This window comes from Parus major, chromosome 9, assembly GCF_001522545.3.
Source record: "Parus major isolate Abel chromosome 9, Parus_major1.1, whole genome shotgun sequence".
Lineage (NCBI taxonomy): Eukaryota > Metazoa > Chordata > Aves > Passeriformes > Paridae > Parus > Parus major.
The window spans coordinates 20,233,834-20,245,790 of record NC_031778.1 but is presented as its reverse complement, the minus strand read 5'-3'; the positions used below and the strand labels follow the sequence as shown (position 1 = coordinate 20,245,790).

At 40.0% G+C, this 11,957-nt stretch overlaps 1 protein-coding gene across 2 annotated transcripts in view; it reads left to right on the top strand.

The window, feature by feature from the left end:
* The first annotated feature begins 186 nt into the window (after positions 1-186).
* NLGN1 (neuroligin 1) overlaps positions 187-11,957 on the top strand; it is a 427,380-nt gene continuing 415,609 nt past the window's right edge. For both annotated transcript variants that reach the window (XM_015638001.3, XM_015637998.3), the window contains exon 1: positions 187-512. The gene's annotated coding sequence lies outside the window, so the exon portion shown is untranslated. The remainder of the gene's footprint in view (positions 513-11,957) is intronic.

Sequence of the window (11,957 nt, the reverse complement as noted above, 5' to 3'; positions counted from 1 at the left end):
GGGGATGGGATGGGATGGCTGCTACCCTCAGCCTGGGATGTTAGACCTGGGCTCAGTGCCTCCACATGACTGACAAACATCTGTCCTGCAGCTCATCTGAGGGTGAAAACACCTTTTGTGTTCACAAGGAGTATCTCCATTGCATCCTGGTTTTGCTCACGTTTGGTGGTGTTCAAAGCACTTGGATAAAATTTTCAGAAGTTATCAAGTGACTTAAAACCTCCAAGTATCAGTGAGCTGCCTCCCAGCCAGCTCCTGCAACACCCACACAGCAGTTGCTGCTCACCACAGTCAACTCCCACACTGAGTTTGGGACTTGGGGTCGCTTACACAGAGCCTAAGACCCAAACAAGGCAGGTGCAAGATGAGCTATTTCGAGACAATTTACGGCAAATGTTAAAAGGAGAGGTTTTTAGGGGGCTCCACCCTTCAGGTTTTGCACCTGAGCCAGCTGGGGTGGTGGACTGGCAGCTCCCCCTGTGAGGATCAGAAGCCCAGCAGTGCTGTTGCAGGTAGGTAGTTACACTGCATTTTTTTCAGTGAAAATAACAAGTTTTCTCTCTATTTTCTTTTTAAAACGCAGCAAGAGGAAGAATTTGTAGTTTTATTGCCTTTTATGTAACCTTCCACAGGTAAAGTGGCTGAAAAGTGGAAGATTTTGTTTGTTTGCACGTGTTGTGAGTGGCTCTGAATTGTACCTTTGAGCATGTGGTTTTTGAGTAGAGAGGAAAATGAGGAGGGTCTGCCCTCTTTGGTGAGACACCCAAGCTTTGTGGCAGGGAGTGCAAACTCATGGGCTTGTGCAGAGAGCACACAGGAGCTGGGAAGCTAAAAAGGAAGGGGAGTTGTTGTATTCCCTACCCTATTTTTAGCTAATACTGTTATAATGCAAAATGTTTTCTACAGACTTGAGAGCGGTTTTAGAAACAGTAAAACACAGAATCACAAAAATATGAGGAATGGGGATTAGGGCTCTGATGAGAGGATTTTGCTGACTTTTCTGTGCTGTTTCTTGACCTCGACAAGACATTTGTCTTTTTTTTATCATTAATACACATCTTCTTGGCAGCTGATGATAAAAAATTATGGCACTTTTTTTTATGTAATGAAGGAGAAAGTATTTCTTTTTGCTTATAGCTATGGGAGCAAGCCTGGTTTTCTCTCCCACAGCAACGTGGGTATCTTGAGAAAGCTGGGACGCTTGTTAAGAGCAGGTGCCATTACTCTTAATCTCTGTGGGTCTGCCAGAATTACAAGGCAGAATTCTAGCTTGGACTTTATATTCCCCTCAAATGTTGTGATAACATTTACTGTGAGAAGAAGTGAGGTGAGGGAATGGAGCAGTTCAGCCTTCCTTAAGCCTGTTCCATGGTACCCACATTCCCGGCTGGAGGAAGGCGACGTTTTCAGCTCCGTTCTGATGACAAGGAAGCCTTTTCTCCACTCAGAGGGTGGAAAGGTGCCAAGAGCAGCCCCATTATTTGGCAGGCAGGAGGTAACCTTACAGTAAACAGCTGTCAACTTCGCAGTCTAGCTGAATTTTAATAGCTCAGAGACTAAAGAGAGTTACGATTTTGTCTGACCCCGCGGGGTCTGGGCTGAATTACTCCGGGCTACGCCGAAGCTATCACATTAGGGTCAGGTGACTTGTCTATATAAATTCCTCAAACGTGCCATTAAAATGTCAGTTCTTAACTTAGCTGGAGCTATAAAGCACTTCAGCACAGTTTAAATCTCTGATCTCGTATAAAACAATCAAAACAGAATAAAAAGAATATTGTGTGGCTGGAGGCACTGTCACTTTTAGCCATGTGTGGGTGGATGCCTCTGCTCCTGATCATTTTTGGTGGCTCTTGCTCTGCATGGAACACAGTGAGACTTAGTCCAGGTAAAACAACAATGTATTATTTACTAGAAAACTTAGAGAATTTGGTTTTCTAACTTAACTCCAGTGTGTCAATCCCTTTCCTCATTTTTGGATGGCCATTAAAATATAAGAAGGATCCCCAGGCACACAAAATACGGACAACTACTTAAAAAAAATCTCTCAATTTTAAGAGAAATACTCATAGTGAATATTAGCACTCTCAGAATAGAGACTGGATAGCAGAAAGGACCTTTAAAATTGGAAAGCAGAAAGTAACTTTTAAGTCAGGCCAGTGGCAAGTGCTAGTGTGAATCACAGCCTGGAAAAAGGGGGGAAAAATATTCCCCAAACACACCATTTGGAGCAGATTGTGCTGAAGCAATGATTTATGACCATTTCTTATGCATCAAGAAAAAACACTTAAGTCTGTACTGTAATTCTGCAGTTAGGCAAGTGCCTTCAGTTGCTGCTGTGGAGTAGCACATGAACTCACCTATCCGTCAGCGACAGCAGACAATTAAAGCAGTAATTTAATTGGGGATTGTGGAGCAAAGAGTGCTGGGAAGAATATTGATACCTTAATAAAGGCTCAGGCTGTGGTAATGGCTCCTGGTGGTAACGTGCAGTATGATGAACTAGGGTTTTGATTCGAGGAAAGTTATGCAGAGATGCAGAACCAGTGAAAAATTGCAAGTTACAGGCGACTGGCTACGTGTGGTGTCAGAATCAGGTTTGTCTGCCTGCACCTGGCCTCATGAATACACACCTGCAGGATGGTGCTGCTGCTCTTACAGGCTGGGGTGAGGCTGTGCATTTTCTATCAGTGCATCTGCACACCAAAGCACCGTCTGTCACAGAAGGTGAGGGCAGATATACTCTCCTCTGCTTATGTTTTGAGATCTAATCTTTATATTATTCTGATACTCCTGCTCCATAGGAGTCAGAAATCCTGTAGCACTTCTCCAAAAAATTATCCTGCAGTGCTGATGAGTGCTTCTTCAAAATGGATGCTGTTTGGAAGATAAACTTGTGCCCTGCAGAGAAGATAAAATGTAGATTTATTGAAGCAAACAACAACAAAAAGCTGTATATTGTATTTTGAGTCCTTTTTATATTTTAGGGATTATAAAATCAGGCTCCTTGCCCTTTATATAGCAAGTCAAGCAGGAAAAAACACTGAAAGTTTTCTATAATCAAGCATATACCAAATCTGAGGGATTTGAAGAGAAATATCATGCTTCTTTAATAAAAACATGGCAGAAACATCAAATTTTCTCCTAATGCCTTATCAATTACAGTTTTATTTTGATATCAATGCAAGTTCTTTTTCTCAATAACTCACCAAAGTCATGGAGGCACTTTCAGTGCATTTCCAGAGACTTGGACCTCTTCACTTAGGACTGGGTTTATTGCCTCTGAAAAAACTCAGGTAAAACAGGCTTTATGCAGGAGAAAGTGGCAAAGCAGGAGGATTGGGAAGAGATGCCCATGGAAAATGCAGAACAGCTCCTCCATGGCCAGTCCTCAGTCCCCTGGCTGAAAGCAGCCGCTATTGCAGCTGCATTCCCACACAGTAAAGCACAGGGCTTCTACTTTCAAGAAATTGCTTACACTTCATGTGTCCTTGTTCCTTTCCCAACTGGATCCAAATTCCTCCCTGTGGAGCCATGATGAACCTCAGTGTTGTGTGGGGTTTCTTCTGTTAAACTGGGTGTGATAAATCACAGTCAAAGCACGACACCGAACACTCCAGCATTAGTTGGGAGTTCAAATATTGAGAGCTTAGCTTACTTATTGCCATGGCAATCACCATTAAAATTATTTTTAGCTTATATTAAAGGTACAAAAAAAAAGAAAAATCAAAAAGCATTTGAAATGTGAAGTACAAAGAGTTTAATTTTAAAAAAACAACACATTCTGTATCCCTTTCAGTGAGGGGACCTTTTATAAGGGAGCCCTGGGTCTGACAATTTTGGATGATTAAATTTTATATTAAGTGTCTTCTTGGGGACAAGAAAAAAAAAAAGTAAGTGCAGCTAAGCTGGAGCTGCTGCTGGTCATGGTCTGATCTTGTTTTTATGAAACAACTGATCATAGTCTGGGCATGCTGCAATATCTCTACCTTGGATAACTCTGGTGGCCCCTTGCTGCCTCCTCCTATCTCAAATACAGAATTTAGCAGTAGGTATTTTAATGCACCAGAGTGCTGTGGCTTAATTAATAGTTCTTTTTAGAGAGGACTAACAATATTTGTCAATGTTTTTGCTGCTAGGCATTTCACTTTCTCATTCCAAGTTCACAAAAGAAAGATGGCACCCCCAAAAGTATTACGTAATAATTTATTTCAAAATATAAAAGCAATTTTAGAAACCTGTATTCCTTGTTACAGTGTCTGTGAAATGTACTGTCTAAAAGGCATGATAAAAGAGAACTCTCTTATTAGGGATGTCATAGGGGATAGTGAATAGATACAGGTAATTACTGTTTCAAATGTCTAATGACCTTTTCACTAAAGCACAATGAACTTCTCTCATGCTCTGTTGCTCTTGGTGGAATATGTGATCTTCATGCATACAGATGCACAAAAAAGTCCTTTATTTCCTCACAGAGCAGTATAATTCAAGAACTTGCATTGTAGTGACTATTTTTTCCCAGATGTTGGAGTGGGATGTTTGAGAAATAAATGCCTGAAGTCTGCATTGCTCAGACTGTGGCCAGAGTTTGCAGTGCCTGGTGTTTCTGCATCATCTGTGGTGAAACACAGTGAGAACTGATGGATGCCAGCATAAACTGTAAAGCAGACATAGGTGGTGGAGGCAGATCAACAGGGACATTTGCACCAATGCAATTCTCTGTTCTCATGAGGAGACACAAAACAGTGACAGGTGCAGCATCTCCCAAATTGAATTGTTTGTAGTGTGGCAGCCAGGAATATACCTCAGTTTGCTCAACAACAAGTGTTTAAATTAAAAAAAAAAGAAGTAGCATTCAAAAGAAGATCAAAAATACCTAATTACTATTCAAACAATAAGCTACAATGCTGAAATGTTTCATTATAAAATGAACAATAAAACTTCTGGGTTTTGTGTTTAGGGACAACCTGGAAAATCAAGCGTTCTGAGACAGAAAAATCAAACATATTGAAGGCTTTTGTGCTCCAATTCTAGGGGAAATGACAGTGCCTATTGTTGCTGTCTGTGTTGTGAAGATGTGAGCCTGATGATTAGGAGGCAGCAGCCCCTGCCAAATAATATTAGAGCACTTTTTTATACAGAAGTATCAGAACTACTCAGATGATTCTGATCACACCATTTCTCATTGCTTTTGGGTCTGGACTAAGTGGAAAATAGAAAGTTGGAGTCAAAATATCCTGTCAGAGAAGAGCAATTTTACTTGCTGCTTACATTAATCACAATATATGGAGGCTCAACAGCTTGACCATGACTCAAGTGTGTGGGAGAATTGGGTAGAATCACATAAGATTAGTAAGTGGTTCCTTCATTCTGGCTGGTGTTATATTAATGCTGGAATACACTGCAACACTATAATGCTTTTTATTTAAAAAAAGTTCTCTGACTGTCATATTCAGTCTTAGAAAAGAGTGGGGGGAAAAACTCAAAGGATTTCTCACCTACTCACAGAGAAATTTTGCTCATTAGCCTTTGATTATTGCACTGTGCAGTGAGAACAAAAAAGCCTCAATGTAAGCCTTTTTTTTTTTTTGCAAATGTAGAAGTACATAATTTCCTACTTTAAATGTATGAAGTCAAATTTGAACCACTTGCAGTATTTATATTGAGACTGGGAAGACAAAAGGTGTCTTGGCCAAATGGCTCCACTTTAACCTTCTGTGTTGGAGAACTATCTATAAAGGTGGTGATTTCTGGACAAAAGGATTAATTGAGTTAATAATCTGAACAGTGAGGTAAAGAGTAATTTACAGTCATAGCTAGTGTTGTTTCTTTAATAGCCCTGTTGTTTCTTTAATTGTGGTATTGACTGACATTGCCCTGCTATAAATTGTCCTGCAAGAATGTACACAAGCTTGAAAGTTTAGTCTGTTGTGATTGAGACAAAGAGAGACCTGACTTCCAGAACTTCACTGGTCTGTAAAATAACTAAAACATTTTCCAGGAATGAGAAAGATGGTGTGATTTGATACACGTTTTAAAAAAGAATATTGAAGTTATAGTTCCATTTAATTGAGCCATTAATCCTAGAAAATTGGCTCCCACATGTAACCTGAAACCATACCACATTCTTCTACTTATTTTCTGATATCACCAACTGAACATATATCACAGAAAATAAATCTGCTTTCTTGTTCAAAATATGAGCAATTTCAAGAGAAAACACCAAGTCGAAGAGAAAGCTGAAGGAAAAATAGAAAAAACAGTAACTGCAACAGATAAATAAAATGCCTGCCTCTAACTAATAAACTGGGAACCCGAGTACTGTGTTTGACAATAATATAGGAACTATAATTTGGCTCACAAACCTCTCAAGAAGCAGTAAAAACTGGTATGTGTTTTCTCTAGGAGACGCTGGGTATGTTGTTGACCTCATCATTCTAAGATGTTTCTTCTGTGGATATTCAGAGCACACAGCACTTCATCTGAAATCCCTTGTTCTGATTGCTGGAGTGTTACACAGCTATTTTCTTGTACAATTGAAGCTATGCAGAAGCCAAAGCACAGATCCCAAGCATGAAGTTGTAAAGGGTCCTGGGGAAACAGTCAGACAATAAAATGTGCACTGCAAATGCTGAGCGAGGCAGTGAAAAGTGGCCTGTTGTCCTTCTGCTAATACTCCCCAGGCCATCTGTAAGTGGCCTTTATGAACCACCTGTCATTTAGGCAATAGTTGGTTCACTAATTAGTAGGATAGTCACCAGACTGTGCTGTTGGACAAGCATTTTCTGTTAATGCTTGTGTGCAAAGAATACAGAGTTCTTGGGTTTCCAATTGCAAGGTAATTCTTTACAGAAAGTAGACTGCTAGAAGCTTTTCTCATAAAACCAGGTACAGAGGGCACAGACATTGACAAGCTAATCATCCCAGTAACTGAATTTTAGGGCTGAGAGTTGGAGGCTTTGGTGTTCTAAGCAGAGTTTTAGCTTGCAGCCTTTAGGGATGCTGCCAGTGAGCAGCGTGGTGCAGGCCAGGGTTGGTCAGGCTGGCAGCAGGGTCAGCTGAGGAAGGAAAATTGGTTCTTTCATTGCATTTTAATGACCTACATAATTTTGCTTGGCACAAGGCTTACCTTGGATCCACCCAGTTGCTCCCCATCTCGGCCAAATCTCAGTTCCTTTCTTTGTCTCCTATGACTTTGATTCTCCTTTATCATTTCTCACTGGCAAAGGATGGGTTTCCTTCCTGCTCATTTAATGCTAGACAAGGAAAGGTATTCAGGCACCTAAATTTGAAAAGAGCTTGAGTATGTTTGCAATTCTGGCACCTAGTTTTTCTGTTATAAGTCAGAAAAATGTCCTTACTTTTGTTGAAATTACATCTGTCTTTCAGGAGAAGACACCAGCACTGATTTGATTGTTAGTTAAGGTCATTTAAACCACATTAAAATATATGTGCATTTACTGATTCTGTGTGCTGTGAATTGCCCTAGGGTTTCAGGACAGACTCTTTAGCTGATGGACATCTGGGAAATTTCCTGTACCTTTCAAAGAAGCCATGTCAATTTATATTAGCGGGATATTTGGTCTTTAATTATTTTCATAATGGAATGTCAGCTCTGAATACAAAAGTCCATAAATACCATCAGTAGGTGGGGGTGGGTGTCCAAAGATGTTTGAGTTGTCCTTTCTTGTCCATCTCTCTTTATTCAGAAGTATTTTACTAAATATTTCTCTAAATGTGCACAAAAAATTTGAGCAGCAGATAGAATCTATAGTGGAAAGACAGTTGTGTATTTTCATGCAGAATTGATGACTAGTTATGGGAGGCAGAATTACCAACTCTAGAGAACACAGATGTTAACTGGCATAATGCCCTCTTGATGCAAATAAATACATTAGATGCTATAAAAGATTTTAAAACAGGAGAGCTCATCTTGGCAGGAGATATATTTACTGGATTTGTGCTATTCATTTTATTTTATAGAATTGCTGTGGATTTGGAATAGACTATTTGAGGAGCTTCTAAATGCACCAGTGGAACGAGACTTTAAATTTATTTTATTTCTGATGTTTTGTAAAGAGAAAAAACATGCTTAATTTGTGCATAGACACTTCACCTCCCCTAGCACCCCAAAGTGTCTGAGCTACATGCCTGGTAAACTAAGCAGTGACATTGTGACAGAGTGATGAAAGGCTGGACAACTGTTCAAACATGCAGGGCTGTTGGTGTGTCAGGAGCACTGCAGAAGGGAGTGCTCCCTTCCCATTCAGAAGCTGGGCAATTTGCATTCTTCCTCCATCATTAATATTCCTTATGAGCAAAATATCCCCACCAAGTTTTTACCACCTGTCACTCAAACTCTTGCTTTGGTTCCCATGTGATTGTTTGAATTTCTTCCAAGTAAGACCTGGCAGAATATAATGTGACCCATCTCCTCCTAGAGCTCTTTTTTTGTGACAAAAATACAGGAGATTTTTTGTAAGTCCATCTTAGTGTCCTTTTATAAGCTGAGGAATGTGGGCATCTATTTTGGGCAACAGATTTGAAGGTCAAAATCTATTTACAACTGTGGGGAAGTATTGCCAGGATGGTTTAAGGCAATGCTATATCTGCTGTTTGCAGTGGATTTTTGTTGTATATTATTTTTATGAGGACAGTGAAAGGGATTCACACCTCAACTGCCACTTCTGTACCAGGGCATGAGAGCAAGCCCAGAGAGAGACACTGGAGGAGTTGGACACTGGTTTGATTTGTGACAGCATTTCCTGTCTTTGAGTCTTGCCATTCATTGGGATGAGTAGAGCAAAAAGCTGTAGGGTTTTTCCCCCTCTCCTAAAGTGGCTGTCACACTCCATAGCAGCTGCTGTTACATCTTGCAGTAATTCTTTTTCCTGGACAGGTCCCTTTTAACTTCCTGGTCTCATTTTTCATTTTTCAAGCGATTTGAAGCATTTTGCCACCCCCTGTTGTCCCTCCTGTTTTCCCTGATGTTGGTAGGTTTTTCTTTTTGTTCCATGCTGTTGTTTTATGAAGCCTTTGTCTCCTGATCGTTGTCTGTCTCCAATATCTGCTACCGTGAGCTCCCTTTACTACTGTCTGCATTTGTGTCACATCAATCCTGCAATGTGACAGATGCAAATCTGTCTAAAATAACCTGTGCATGAGGCATGCAACCTGAAAATAAACATTTATTTCAGTGTCAGGTGTGTCATACCTGCAAATAACCTCATTTATCTAGACACAGTTATTTTAATGCTTATTGTATAAATACCAGTATCTCAGCATACTCTACAATACCATCTGCCACTTGCTCTTCTATTATGCATAATTTAATATAATCCTACATTACTCCAAGTTTTTATGTTGCTGGGTTTAGGCAACATACTCGAAGCTACAGCCTTTGACAAGGATACAAGTGTAGTATGAAGATTACAGAAAATATTACACTGAGGTTTAAGTGGTGCTTTTTGGCTGGAGGATGTTAATTCAGACAAGGTATCTGACACTTGCACTTGCACGGTATGGATTGGTGATTTTTCCATACTTGTTTTGAATCTTCTCAGTGACTTAAATAACCAAAGGTAAAATGACAGAACTGTGTGATAGGAAATACAGGCATATCCCACTCACTGGTTTTCCAGTTCTCCCCAGGCTAGACAGCTCAATTCATGTGTTCAGGTGAATTAACCTATGACTTCCTGGATTGCTGGAGAGTTTCTGTGGACCATTATGAGGGCACTGAAATGACTGTGATTGTGCTGTTAATGCCTCTTGAAGAAGCCAATATACACAGGAAGGAGATAGAGCAAGTCCTGCAGTAAGCTGTCATTAACCAGCATTAGTTTCTCCTGCTACCACAACTTGGTTTAACTTCTGAAGCCTGAGATTACTTGCACCTTTGTTTCACACTCCAGGACATGCTGAGGTATTTCCATTAACTCCAGGTTTTTCATAACATAATTATACTATTTTAGCACTCTGTATAATGAAAATTTGCAACAGCTAAAGCTTGTTTTTAAGGAAAGCATTGAGTTTTCCAAGTCTGACCTCTAATTATGGGTTGCCCTTCCAGAAGATCTCAAAGACAAACGTTAGAAGCTGGGAATGGGATGTCAGGCAGTTCCTGCTGCCTAAAAATAAGATAATTCTAGTGACAGGACAGGAGGACATAGCCTCAGTCTGTGCCAGGAGAGGTTCAGGTTGGACATCAGGGAAGATTCCTTCATGGAAAGGGTTGTTGAGCATTGGAATGGACTGCCCAGGGGGTGGAGTCACCGTTCCTGGAGGTGTTCCTGAAACAATTGTGTGGCACACAGAGCTACCATTCTGTGGATAAGGTGGTGATCAGTCAAAGGTTGGACTTCATTATCTTGGAGATCTTTTCCAATCTAAATGATTCTATGATTTTAATTAAATCAGTTTCTGCTGACTTGAATACCTCTAATTTCTTTTCATACAATTTTACCACTCTGTTGGTTCTGGTGGTGTGGTCCAAGGTCAGAGCTAAAATTCAAGAGCTTCACTGAGGACAGGACTGCCATGAGCTGCAGCAGAACACAGAGCTCTCCCAAGAAATCCCACCCCAGAGCTCACCAGCTGGCTCTTTGTGACTGGGGTTTTTAGCAATTCTCGTGCTCAGCCAACCTCCATCAATTCTGAAGCACTTTGTGCTTGATCACTGGTAATTTTTCATGTTTAAGATAAAGCAGTTCTCATTGCCCCCATTTTGCAATCAAAAAAAGTGATTTTTAGAGGAATTTGAGAACACTTGTGTTTTTTTTCATCAGTATTACAACGAACTCTATTGTTGAAGCAGTCTGCTCCTGTTTTTGATACAGAAAGGGCAGATTGCATACAAAAAAAACCCCACAGTCTGTGGAACTAGGGAGTAAGACCTCAGAATTCCTATCCTCATTGACCTCAGCAGAGCTTTTCAAGACTCCATTAGTAAGTATGAGTCTGAGAAATGCGTTAGCAAATTCAGTGCCAGCTAAGCAGTGGGTAGGTTTGGCTGATCTTAGAGCCCTGATCTTATTAGAGAGAAGCTGTATATATTGAGCAGATTTTTCAGACCAGAGTGTGAAAACTCTGGATATTAAGGTGCTCAGTTGTGAATTACACTTGGCTCTGCTGCTGCTTTCCTAAATTATTTCTTTTTCCCCCCTTTTTTTGTGATCCAGAGCTCCATACTGCTTTTCATCTCGGTTCTAAAGTGGATTTTATGGATAATGTGGAGAGTGTATAGAAAGAAAAGATGGTACCAAAATGCAAAATTGAATTATGGTGCATCTACAGTGGCTGTGATGCAGTGTTTTAGCACAGCTGTTGAACCAGGATATTTCTTGAGGAACATGATATGGAGGAGAACAAACATCAGCCTAACTGGAACAATATTCATATAAATGTAGATAGTGCCAAGTATTGTAATGGTTGTTACCACAGATGCTGAACTCCTCCTTCCCCTTCCATATTTAAGTGTGATTTTTCCACATGATACTTAGTTTTTCAACTGAAATAAGAAAATACCATGCTTTTTTATACTTAACTGCTAGTTAGAATCTTCTAAGGCTGAAAATTACTCTGTGCAGTGTTGATGAAAGCTGTTTAAGGGAAACTGCACAAAGCGTTGTAACTGTAATGAAGAATCATACATAAAAGTAAAAAGAATGGCAAGCTGATGTTCCTTATTTTTTTATCCCTTCCTTTTAATTTCTAAATTTTGCACTTGGAATTAAAATTGAGCCTACTCCCAAAAGGCAAAACACAAAGATTGTATGCACAAAGAACATTAATGGACTGTGCTGGGGTGTCCTTTTGTGGATCTGTATCTGTCACTGGGTGCTTTTATCACCTATTCACGATCATCACATTTCTCCAAGTACAGAAGAAGAGAAAACTAAAGCAAGATTTCCAGTGTATTTATGTTTTGTTTGAAGTGATGCCTCTCTCATTTTCAA